Source organism: Astatotilapia calliptera, chromosome 2, assembly GCF_900246225.1.
Source record: "Astatotilapia calliptera chromosome 2, fAstCal1.2, whole genome shotgun sequence".
In the NCBI taxonomy this organism is placed as follows: Eukaryota; Metazoa; Chordata; class Actinopteri; order Cichliformes; family Cichlidae; genus Astatotilapia; species Astatotilapia calliptera.
In genome coordinates, this window is record NC_039303.1 from 26,364,939 (window position 1) to 26,378,550 (window position 13,612).

Consider the following 13,612-nt stretch of genomic DNA (forward strand, 5'->3'; position numbering starts at 1 on the left):
ATACTTTAATGAGCAGATCAGCTGAAAATGTAGAAAAATTTAAGGAATGGAAAATAATTTCCACATATTCCAGATATTTGTTAGGGACAATGGTGAGCCATATAATTTCTTTAATGTTTGGGATTGTTTCATTGTGGGACAAAGAGGGGTGGGGGTGTACAGGGTTTTTTGGGTTTTTTTTTCGTTCCATCTATTTCTAAATTCAATACAATAAATTAATAAATTCAAGACTCCCCAACACAATAGGTGCAGTTTTAGCATAAATTTTGAATTAATTAAGATAGAAATTGGTTTTCAAAAACCTTTCTCAGCATAGGCAGTCAGCTTGGCTGTATGCTATGCAGCTTTTAGGTGCAACTATTCTGCAGGATTCATAATCACCAACAGAGGGCAACCTTTGTAAACCCATATCTCAGATTCAGCTCTTGAGCCTTGCAGACTGGTCTAAGACACTGTGCTTTAGATCTTTTATTTCCTCAAGTCCAGAACATGTGTCTGTAGTTGGAAATGTGACTTAATCCACTACTAAGACGTTCTACCTCTTTTCACAAAACTGCAAGAATCCTTTCTATGGTTTTAAAGCTTTACATCAACCAGCATCAGAATTTAGTGACTATTTTATATTCAAACTAAGTGGTTATGTACAACAACTCTTTGAGTGACATATTTAATGCTACCTTTTCCAATTAAATGTGAGGGATTAATATGCCATTTATGCTAGAAGATGTTAAAAAGGGGGGCTGCACCCCAGTTTTTTCCCATAGCCTCTCTATGGGAAAGCAGCTGACATCACTGCCCATGTTGGTTTTGCTCTGTGTGCTCAAAGCATGCACAGGACGCCTGGTTTGTGTGCTCTTCTTCACTTTCCTCTGCTTTGCTCTCACTCTTGACACCGCTTCGCCGGCCTCTTGTGCACAGGATGATGTCATGGGTACCGTGTGTCTACGGCGATTGAATGTGACATGCTTTATCTTTGTGCAGGCTACGGTCACAAGGAAGGCAGTCAGTGTGAACGCATCTTCCCCTGCCGAAAGGGTCAGTGACAGCTCCGCACAACAGACCCTGCTTTCACACAAGCTATTTTAGGAAGCATCCGAGAGCAAGGGGTCCGATCACACGTCAATTTGGATATGGCGATATCAAAATCACAGAAAAGCCGGGAGATATTTAGAGTCTGTTGTGCTGCTAAAATACCAGCCCAGAAAATTCTGCCACCAATTGAGTGGCCTAAATTATTTCAGCCCATTTATTTTCGGATAAGATCCAGTACAAGCTGATGACCCACATTATTAGCAGTGTTTTGGAATGCTTTCCTCTGGTGTTATTTGTTTATTTGTTGAATATTTTTGTTGCATTCAGTTATTCGTAGCTAAACGGGTACCTATTATGCTCATATCGACTCTATATTTTTCTATATAGCCGTATACTTGGTACAAGCAAGTATACGGCTAATGTCAGTCCCAATCCTGGATAAATCAGGAGGAAGGGTGTTTGCCATAAAATGAAAAATGAAGGCAGGTGTGTAGAGGTGAGGCTAGGGACTTTAAATACAGGGGAAATGGCTGGTAAGTGGAAAGAGAGCTGGCTGATATGATGGAGATGGCAAAGATAGAGTAGAGAGATGAAGTTGAGACAGTTGGGATTTGCAGAGGTGAGATTGTGGTTAAAGGGAACAAAGGATGGCAAAAGGCAGGAGGAAAAGACGAAGAATATAGAGAGGATTCATGGATGTAGTGAAGGAGCGTGTGCAGAGGGCTGGTATGTCAAAGGAGAATGCTGGGGATAGGATGAGATTGATGGAGATGATTATTTGTGGGGAACCCTAAAGGGAGCAGCTCAAAGAAGAAGAGCGTTGTTGAGGCATTATAATTCAAAACTCATATATTCTATTTACACTGACGATAAGTGTTAGTTCACAAAGAAGTTGAATTTTACTTTAAAATGATTACATTTTATGAGGAACATTCTGACTATAATGAGCAAGCTGCAAAAAACCCCAAAAACAAATCTGCATCAAGGCAAATAAATGTCCCATCTGCATCTGCTAAACTTGCCTTTGATTACAAACTACAACGAGCAAGAAAGGAAACAGAGCCAGACAGAAGTCCTGAATTCACACAGAACACAAATATCAGGGAAAAACCAAATGGCTGCACAAGATTGCTAATAAAAAAACATTCATCCATCCATCCATCCATTGACCAGCAGAAAGATGTAATCTCTCCAATGTGTCCTGCCCTGGGGCCTCCTTCTAGTGGGACATAGCTGAAACACCTCACCCAGGAAGCGACCAGGAGTCACACTTGCCAGATGTTCGAAACAACTTAACTCCTTTTGATTTGGAGGAGTAGCGGCTCTACTGAACTCCTCACCCCATCTCTACACGTAGAAATTCTGTCCGCAGAAACCATCAAAGGAATCTGTGACAAATGTGACCAACACGCACTGTGAATGAGCCAAACTTATTGCCACCAATGAAAAGCAGGCTCCTGCAGCAGTTGCACAGAGACAGATGGCTTGTAGCAATGGCGAGCACCACATAATCCTAAAGGACATCCCAAAGGTATCTCAGAGGGATGCGATTGAATGCCTTCTACAAGTCCACAAACCACACGAAGAGTGGTTGGACAAACTCCCACACATCCTCAAATATCCTTGAAGGGATCAAAAGCTGGTCCAGTGTTCCTCAACCAGGACAAAAACCACATTGTTTCTGATGTAACCAGGTTCGAATAACGGACAAACTTTCCTCTCCAGTGCCTAACATAGGCCTTCCCAAGGAGGCCGAAGAGTGTAATAGTAAAACAGAATACGATTTTTTTCAATGGCAAAGAGGAAGCCAAGCACAAATTATCTTTTATTGGTTAGATGGCCTGAGGCACTAGACATATTTGTCACTATCATCTTTCTATCTGTAAGACAGACAGAAGAAAGACACAGAACAAAATGCTGGCACAGTAAAATAAAGTTCAATCGCTTTCACATATGTAAAGGTTTATTTTGAAATGACTCATTCTTATTCCCTGTTTTGTCCGAGTCGAATTTCCAAAGAAGTGAAATGGGCTTAGAAAAACAGCAAACTTTAGCAGATAGGCATGCAGATATAGGACTTCAAGCTGTTCGTATGGTTAATCATCAGGTAGTGGTAGTTTGATTCATGTTCACAGCCTTTAGTTAAGGCACCTTTTGGTGCAGACTGATGTTTTACAGGCATACATCTTGCGGTTTGAAGCTGTGTCTCAACAAAACAAGAATGCACAAAAATCCACTGCTGTGGCCTGTTTGTTTCTGTTTCAAGTTAGGTTTAATACTCATCGCTTTCTCATTTTTAGATCAAAAGTTAGTTAGCACGTGTGGAAAACTGCAAACAGGCATCTCTCAGATGTGTCTCTTTGTGGTTAGAGGGGGAAAAAAAGAGCACAAACGGCAGATCATACTCATTTAAGTCACACGCCAACACTTATAAGTACTTTTATATAGTGATTTTAGAAGTTAACCCTGTCTGTGTCTGCATCCAGAGAACAGAAATGGGACAGGTTAGAGCCGGTGCTTGCTGTGAAGGTGTCGGGACCTGCCTGATGCCTCCTGTAAATCTCTGCAGTCATCACCTGTTGTCCCTCTGACTCTCTGACCGCTCTCGTTTCACACTGCTCTTTCCTCTTTTCTCTGTGAGGAGCAGAGTGACAGCGTGGAGAACACAGCGGCTCTTTTCATGACAGCAGCTGTCAGTCTATTCTATCGATAACACTGGCTGACAGACAACCTTCTTCAGCCCTGTTTTTATTCCCCGTCTGGGAATCTCTAACACTGACAACAGCAGCCGTGCTAATGCAGATTCTCATTTCTCTACACAACTTGCACATCTCCTGCATTTTGTAGGACTAATAATAACAATATTTTAAAATGGCTAATGAGTGAATATGTGACTTTTCCAGGGTTTAGCTACCATGAAAAGTGTCTTTTGATGGAATACTCGACTGATCCAGGCGTTGCCAGATCTAATTTAGGTCCACCTGAGGGTGCACTGAGTGGCATGCAATCCCAGAGACGAGATGTCTGGGGTGGGGAAGGATTAGAGGAGACTCCCCCTGGCTAGCTGCAGTCCTGGACTATCTGAAAGGCTCTCCTGTACACATGGGGTTGATTGTACAGCTGGTTTTCTGATATTTTTTATTCTCTCTATCATTTAGTAACCAGTGTAGCAACTTTAGATCAAACAGTTGGAGATGGTGCTCTGCACTGTTTTACGCACTCGACTTTTATGAGCTTGTTAAGACTTTGTGAGTCAATTACATCTACTTCTTATGTTTTATTGTTTTGTTTTATGCTCTTTAATTAGTTTTTGTTTGTTTATTTCTCGCAATTAATGACCGAGAAGGAATCTCTGCTGCACAAAACTCCAAACACACCCTTTACTCTTTCTCGAACTCTTTCCTCATTTCCACTGAAAACACTTGTCACGGCCTATCCCTTTGTTTGTTTAAGAGCAAATGGGAACTTAGATCCAACAAAAAAAAATAAAAAACACACAAATAAGCTGTCAGAGTCTAATCGTATAATTACTGAGTGTACAGTCCCTAACAGTGTCACAAGTTGGCAGATTAAGATACTCATAAATCTTCAGTTTTTCCACCAAATAAAGCAATAATCTGGCTACGTGGTGGGTCGACCTGGCAGTTGGTTTCTCTCCAGACTTATGATAGTTTTGTATTTTGTTGATTCAGTTTGGTTTTTATTCTTTGAAAGTGTTTGGTTTTAGTTCAACTTTTATTCCTTTCTATGTTAGTTTTAGTCTTTTTAATCGTTATTGTGTGCAGAGCATGTGTCAGAGGCAAGGTTTAGGAATATCAGTACAATAAAAACACAAAACTTTTTGAAAGCAGTCGACTTAAAGACATCCAGAGTCTCAATAAAGATGTTCATTCATTTTTTCCTTTTCAGACATCTACTTTTTATTTAAATTTTAAATTAAATTAAATTAAAATCAGCTTGTAGTTTCTAACTTAGTTTTAGCGAACTACAATAACCTTGTTTCTCTCTCTCAGTTCTTCTGGACCTTTCCAATGGGTTTTCCTCTTCACTGGCAGTTACAGCATAATTGACTTGTAGCCAGCCTCGAGCAAATAGGACATGTGCTGAGCTCCGTTCTCACGCAAAAGTCATCCACTTTGTTAAAATCTTTTATCTCGAAAAATGGATCATCCATCAGTAATTCACCTCCCCTGTTCTAACCCCGTTCAACCCGTTGGTTGTGTAATAGGCTCTACCTTGTGAGTCAGTGATGGTGAGGGGAAACACTTTGTCTGGAAAGAGGGTCACCGCCTGCGAGTAGAAATCAGCCTCTCGACATGCTTTGGGACAATACGCTACTGTTCGCCCTAAAAATCAAAAGATCAAAACTTTCTGACTTCATTTAAGCAGCTTAAGAGGAAGCCCACTGTTTTCCAGCTGGACTTGTTGCACCTGTTTGCACTGCATTGTGCGTTTGTACTCTGCTGTGCCCATCATATGATGGTCTTCCAGTGTGTGTGAGAACTCCTCCATCTTACTGATGCTGTTCCAAGTTATGTAACTGCACACTGTGCCACAATAACGGATTAGACCAGGTTTGAGAAGATAAGCTGCATAATAATAATAAGAAGTTGTGGCACAAGGCTGGTTTTCAGTGATTATGTTCTTATCTCAACATCACAGTTTGCAGCTCCCAGCAGTATTTCATTGGGAAAGTAGTTTAGTCTGCAGTTATCTTCTCATTTGGAGTCGTATGATTGTTTTTCTTCAGTGTGGTGATTCAGTAGTTCCTCTCAATTGTACAATTATTTGTTCATGCATTTGTTTCAGTGCTTCTAATCCTAGCCCACCTCTGTCTTTTCCCACCCTGAGCTTTTCCTCTCTAGATATCCTGTTTATGTGAAACACACAGTCGTAGAATTATTGCGGAAACCATGCACAGACTTATTTCGAGCCACATTGCCAGCTTGATTGGAGTGCCACTTTTTGAATAGTTTGCAAATATTGTCATTCTAACCTAACATCTTTCAGTGTTAGGTCTTTACAAATGCCAGGGTTTTATAAGGCAATTGCTTTTTCTTTTTAATGCAGTGGGATTTACTTTCTTTATGCATTTGCAAACGCAACAAGCACCAAGTATTTCTTTGTGTGTATGCGGCATAGGTCGGAAAAGGGTTGGACCGCTGCAACAGCTGTGGAAGGAACAGGGAAAGAGTCTGGAGGAAAAGGCGTAACTGCAGCCTGTCGACTGCTGCTTCCACTGCCCCTGCCATGGAACACAATAAAACATGTGCTGAAGACAATTTCACACTTGCTCACCCTGTAAACACATGCGCACACACATAAACACAGAGACCGTAATGATAAAGAGCATTTTCATTATGCTGACCGCTTTCTGTAAAATGCCACGCCACAGCAGAAAACAACACTTCAAATCTTGGACTGGGAGTGACCCGTGCGTTTACCTTGAAAACTAAGTGAAGGTGATGATTAAAGACTGAGCAGGTGTGGTTCATAAAATATAGAGCTTTTTGGCATTGAAGATTTGCACTGATCACACCCTGCTGTGACTTTGAATTGACACACTCAGTACCTGCTGACAGCGATTATTTCATTATCTACTCAAAGTTACACACCCTCAAGTGCTGCGTTAAAAAAATCATACATGATTGGACAAGCCAAAATCTTCTATGAGTCATCCAGTAAAATCAATTTTATACTTTCATTATTCACATGCAACGTGAAACATTTTAGGAAAAGCATCTGTACCAGTCATTCTACTGAGCAGAGAAACTTTAGAGAAACACAGCTGTTGTGACAAAGGCCACCAACAGAGCAGAGAGTGGTGAAATCTACTGTTTGTGTGCAAGGCCAGCACAATGAATTTGCACACTTTGGTTACCCTAACATCCACAGAAAAGGGGTAATTTACTTGCAAGACAAATATATTTACTTTTGATTTATTAGCAAGCTGTTCAGATTCAGAGGATTACATCCTGTGTTATCTCTCGCCAAACAATTACAGGAATCGTGTTTGTTACTTGCTGACTGTGTGAATGAAAAGTGAAAATACTGAGGATTTAAAACTGGTTCTGAGTTTGGGCGCTTTGTAATTTGCACAGTCAAACTGACCTAAAGTTATATACATTGTATTAAAATAGCACTTAAATAGTGCTAAAATACCACTTTTACTATTACTAGCTTGAGTGATCTTTAACCTTTCAGCACAGCTTTCAAACCTTCCCTGGAGACCGCTCCTAGAAGGTGGGTCCAGCCAGGAGGAAACTGGGGTGAAATGTCAGGGCTTGCTGATGCAGAAGCAAAGGTCACTGAGGAAATGGATAGCGTGGTGACCTCTGACACCGTAGCCACTAAGTTGCAGACTCCAAGTCTTTAACTGCCAATCCAGTTAACATTACTCACCACATCTAGTTTATTGCATCTTCATCTACAATTTAAACGTACTCAATAAACTTCTGGAGAAATGCTTTGTCTTTCATTTTGTAATGTTCTGTCCGCTGTGTTGTGTTGTAGCATATAGAAATTACATTTCTTTTATTCTTTCCTTCTTTAATAACATCAATTTTTCATTTAAGAGTTGCCCCACCAGTAAGTAAACCAACCATAATGACAATGACATTTTCCACTGTGCTTACACTGGTTTAAAAGGCACGAATCTCTATTATAAGAGAGGCCTGCACAATAGTAGTGCTTAATGGGCTCACCTTAATGCAAACCTTATTAATATTATGCTTTACATCTGTGTTTTTCCACATCAAAATAAAGTATAGCATGTATATCTGCCATTGCTTTCTTGGACCTGTCCCCTGCTTATCCCACTCCCCTGGCCAAGACCCTCATGCCCCATGTATCAAGCCTTAAATCCAATCCACATCATTTTTTGGTGTTAGTTAATAAACCTTTGTTAAACCCTTTACTCTGCCTCCGCCTTGGGTTTGAATTTTGGTGTTCGGCCTCCGGCCGTTTTGTGACACCTGGGTACCTTGTGGTCATTGAAAAAACTGTTTCAAATGTGAGGCTATCTGCCTGACAGCTAAAGTTTGGAAGAAATTGTCACGCAACAGGACAATGATTCCTAGCACAGCAAAGTTACTGAAAAAGGAAACAAAAGATCAAGGTGCTGAAATGGCTTAATCAAAGCCAGACTTCAGCCTGACTGAAATGCTATAGTTGGCACTTAAGAGAATACCCACAAACCTCCATCAACTGAAGCAATGTTGTCATGAAGAGTGATAAAGTCATACATAAAAATTAAAGCTATTGCTGTAGTTGGTTCTACCTGTTACTGAATAATGGGTTGTACTGATTAGACTGGGGTAGGGAACTCCAGGCCTCGAGTGCTGGTGTCCTGCAGGTTTTAGATGTGTCCTTGATCCAACACAGCTGATTCAAATGGCTAAATTACCTCCGCAACATGTCTTGAAGTTCCCCAGAGGCCTGGGAATGAACTAATCATTTGATTCAGGTGTGTTGATGCAGGGTGATATCTAAAACCTACAGGACACCGGCCCTCAAGGCCAGGAGTTGCCTACCCCTGGATTAGACTGATTGAAAAGACAGATGTAGGTACTGTGCTGTAAATGATTGGTTTCTGAAAACTTGTTTCAGCTCACTTTCAACATATTTGCCATGACAAGACATAGTGACAGCTTTCAGCAGATTGTGTGTCAGATGTGGGATTTCCTGTTTGAATCCAAAACATTCAGTGCAGAAAGTAATGCAGATGCTTGTTTTTATTGTCTCTGTTCTCATATTGTTGTTGAGGCTGTGAAAGTTCAACACTGGAAGAGAGCCCGGCACCCACAAGGGGGGGAGTCAACAAGAAATGGGTTTTGGCTCGGAATCAGCTAATAAGTGAGCATGTTTATTCCAGATAAAGGCCATTATTTTTCTGCTCAAAGTAAGAGAAACACAACCAAATAAAGTCTGAAGGATGTCGGCTGTTCCAGCAACTCAAAATGAGAATTTAATATGTCAACAACAGCTTGGAAAATCTGATAACAAATTTTGACCCAAATGCTTACTTGCTTTGAAGTGTGGCAATTTTCAGTCCAAAACAAAATAGAGAGAGACACTTAGCTTTAGGGACAATGGAGAGCGTAGCTGTTGTTATGTTTGCAGTCTGGTTGGGTGACTTTCATGTCTGGCTGTACAAGAACAGTGTGAATAAAGACTTTTAGGGTTGGGTGTCTATAACCACAGAAACAAACCATTTGCTAATCCATACAGAGTGAGAAGGGCACCAAAGGTGTGTGAATCCAGATAAAACATTCTTGTGCAGAGAAAACAGTATTTCTTAACCCTTGAAATAAATGCTAGTTATTAATAATTTTGCATGTGCCTTATATTTAATGATAGTTTTCACTATTATTGCTTGGCCTGTGGTTACTGTTGTTACACCACTATTTTTGATATGATTAATATGGAGAGAGAGAGGAAAAGAAGAAAAAAAGAAATGACGTAGTGACATAACCAGCAATTCAGACACCCAGGCTTATGTACAATGTGCGCAGGCCTGTTTTTTTTTTTTTTTTTAGCATGACCTTAGTTTGGAGCAAATCCCCTTTGTGTGATGTACAATGCAGAAACCAACTAGCTCATAATTATCATTGCTTGGTTAAGACCTGCCCGGTGCACCTGGGAAATTGGAGTGGAGCGTGGACAACAGGATGAATGAGTGTGCGTACGTCATTTAAATGTATGTGACAGTGCAATTTTTCAGCTCGATTTCCCAAATCACACAACAACAATTACAAAAAACATTACGTCACCAGTGCATTTCTTTTAAACAACAACACTGCACAACAGGCTACAGTGCCGTTAGCTTTAATGAATACCCTTAGCTTATCTGTTATTTTTATGGCATCACTGTGTTATTATATCGCCTGCAGTACTGGCAATACTCCCCCCCCCTCCCCAAGTGCACCTGGTGGGAAAATTGGCCAAGAATTAAAGCTGAGACTCAAACACGTCATTTCGATTCCTCGTTTAAGCCTTTCCTCTATACAGCTCACTTTGATCAGAGAAAATTAAAGTCCTCCGTGTTTCTCCGTGTGAGAGCCAGTCTGACCCTGAAAAACAACACGGTGGTCGATTTCTTTTGAAGAGCACTGAAAAGGCCGCTGTTTACACAGACAGCCTCTTGTGCTAAATAGGAGAATGCATGTAAAATATTTCTGAAAGGCATGAGGGCAGGACTCATCGCCATGTTGGCAAGACAAGAAGTTAATGTGGGTAACCCTTTGACCCTTTAGCGCCTAAAAAAAGCAATTAAATATTGATTTTGCATATGAGTTTTTATTTGTGTCATATTTGCTACATCTGGCTTTTTTTTTAGTTTATTCAGGTTTTTCAGGGGGGAAAAATTACATTGATGATGCAGAAATTTCAAAAATCAAAAAATTTCAAGTATGATCTTGTTTGTTATTTATTCCTATTGTCCTACTATTTATACTTTATTCTTGCACAGTTGGTGTGGAGCACCCACAGTTTCATTGTACATGTATACTGACAGTAAAGGGCTATTCTGTTCTATTCTATACACTAAGCATTAAGGGGCTAACACTGCAAACCAAAAATCTACCTGAAAACAAAAGTAATTAAATAGTGAGCTAGGCCTAAAAGCAGTCTTCCCTCAAACTACCTCTGAATGTATATCTACCTGATTTAGGCTTCTATGCCGTAACATCTGACATAACCACAAACCCCTCTGAACCCTCTGCTGTCCACGTAACCTGACATGCACCTCCTGAGAAATGGAACTATAAGTTGGGTTGACGCAGCCCACAACAACTGAATGACGTGGAGGGTTATGCCACAGGGTTAAAAGGGGTTTCCAGTGGATTTCCTGCAGAGGTCTAAATCAGGCATTAGAAGTTCTTACACTGTGTATGTTGTTTCTGCAGACACATAGAGTAGGTCAGTGATGATCAACCAGTTAGGTAGTTTAAGTATGAGGGCGTGTTTGTGAGATCTGTGAGGGCTCACCAAACTGCACTTCAAAGCAATTTCCATGTCAGTCACTGTTCAGAGAGCACACACATTAAAAGAGCCACTTCATGCCCAGATCTGTGCCCAGGCTACAGCCCTGACATGCCATATAAGTGGCACCCTCCTCTACTTTGATGCTTATATTGTCACTGTGCTCTACTGTATGGAAGTAATCAGGCGTGCTTTGTTCATGCTTGATTACAAGAAGTGGACATTATCGCTGCCATGTCTGAGATGGGACTCCTCACCGAGTTACTGGAGCTGAATGAGATCAGGCTGTGATACACAGAATTAACTGTGGGGCTCTCAATGAGGACAAAAACAGTGATGATGCCAAGACCAAGCTAAGAGGGATGTTTTACATGGACAGATTTGCTATGAGTGGAGTGTAACGTGTAGAGGCCCTGAAAAAGGCTATCTGACAACAAGCTTGAGCTCCATTCAAGTGCAATGTGAACATGGTCCAGACTTTTCTAACACAAAGAAAAAAAAAAAGTTGTGACTGGAGCTAAGCCAAAGAGAAGAATCAAGCTGTCTCTAAATTTATTGCCTCACTCTCCTCCTCTATACCTTTTGCTCAGGCCACAGTTGGAAGACCATTAGGAAAGCACTCTAGTGAATCCCCCGGCCGAATGAGGGAGGCGTTAAATAACAGCCTTGCCATCATTGTTCACGTAAGTGTGTGTCTGTCTAGATTGCAGTGTCTCTTGTAGCTCTATGGACTCTTCAAAGCCCCCAGGCTGTTCAAAGATGAGTTGTTTCCATGTCATACTTTGGTTAAACTATATCATTAAAAAAGGTTCCTCTTTGCTACGTTTCACTGCTCTCACCATAAACAGACACAACATCTCCTGTTGATTCTTTACAATCTTTACTACCAACAGACAGGTGTGACCAGAAACAACAGGATGACAGGGTTCAACACCTCCACTCCCCACTGATTTCCTCTCACATGCCAGCTCTGGATTCAGCCACACCCAGAGAGTCCAGGGACACTATCCCCAGCGAGCCTGCTGGTGTGTAGCATACACTCTGTTTATGTCTGCTGGGTCGATATGGGCCTGCACTCAAGTTTTAACCCCTGAATACCTTCGGTGGGTTAATCGCTTTAACCACAGAGTGCTCTTCTACACAGACAGCTATAGTTAACCCCAAACAGCTTCTGATAACCTCTGAACCTAACCTGCGACCTCTAACCTTAACCTGAGGGCTCTTCAAACAAGACATTGGCCTCTAGGGATTCAACACACATATTTTAATGTATTCCTTGTTTTACCCCCCTCTGCTTTGCTTCATCCTTTTTCTATATCTTGTTTAGGCCGAGCCCGGGATAATCCTTTGAGTCTTTCTTACTTCGGAGGCCCCGCTCTGAGTTTTCACAACACAGAGGGAGGCCTCAGCGGTGTACACGTGAGCGATACATGGATCTGTTTTTCTAACCTTTTTTCTGGGGTGGGCAATACTTCTCTTGTGTACATAGCAGTGATTTACAGCTGATAACTTCAACTGATTTTCAATCATTTCTGGCATTCTCTCACTTTTTTTCAGAGGCACATACTCACTGCAGTATTTTCCCGTAAGGATGAGGACGGTGCTTCAGCCAGACACCGAAATCAAACAACAGCTAATATTCTTTGCTATTTTTAGTAGCAAATGTAATGTATCAAGGAAGTATCAAAGGCTGCTATATTGTATATGTGGAAAAACAAGTGTTCATCATTATGGAAAATGCTTTTGGATCATTTTGAATCTCCATGACACACTGCATCAACCTTTACATGCACAAGACTTGCCACCAAGGATATTCACTTTGTCATTTGTTAGAGGTGGTTCACTATTTTCTGAACAAGTAGCAGTTTTGGTTCTTTGTCATATTGAAAAATGAACGTTCATATTTCACAGCCGTGCAAAAGCCAAAGCTGTCCACTCTTAAAATGAATGTGGCCCTCATGGCTTGGTATTTCCCTGTGGATCCTCAGGTTTTGACAATTTATGTTTACAATCCACTGCAGTGAGAAGTGTGCGAGCAGTATATAGGAATGAGTTTTATGTGGTTTGGTGTGTAAGCCGTTGTTTGTTAAAGACAGAGAGGTCTTTCTGTTGACATGTTGTTCAAGCCTTTGACTGGAGAATACGTTAAAGCGAACCACTTTCACATTTTCTAAAGCAGTGAAGTCAAGTATAGAGTGCACACAAACACAACAATACAAACTGAGCTGTTTGAATTGGGATAATATTGGAGGCAGTTCGAAAAGGGTGTGGAGGGTGTTATGTTTGAGTGAGTAACAATGGATGTTATGTAACTGCAAAAACAGTGAGTTTTCAGCAAAGAGGCCGTGCATTTCCAGATACTTACCCAATAGTAAATTTCAATGTAAAATGTTACTGTTCCACTCTTCACTCATGCTGTTTAGATTCCCCTGTACCTTCTTCAAAGCCATTAGATCTCTTTCCGCAAGTTGAGTGGCTAATGAAGGCTCAAAGATGGTGATAAGAGGTAATAGTGGGCAATAATACTAATTGGTGGTAATCGCAGTGCTTCTAAAGTGGTATATCTGTGTGAGTAAACAGAGGGCTGGTTCTTTTCAAT

The 13,612-nt window shown here is 40.9% G+C and overlaps 1 long non-coding RNA gene across 1 annotated transcript; it reads left to right on the top strand.

Moving 5' to 3' along the window:
• Window positions 1-8,531: 8,531 nt before the first annotated feature.
• Window positions 8,532-12,019, top strand: LOC113029281 (uncharacterized). Its single transcript, XR_003273379.1, has 3 exons — window positions 8,532-8,594; window positions 11,604-11,696; window positions 11,907-12,019. It is a non-coding gene; the product is annotated as an uncharacterized LOC113029281 (long non-coding RNA).
• The last annotated feature ends 1,593 nt before the right edge of the window (window positions 12,020-13,612 follow it).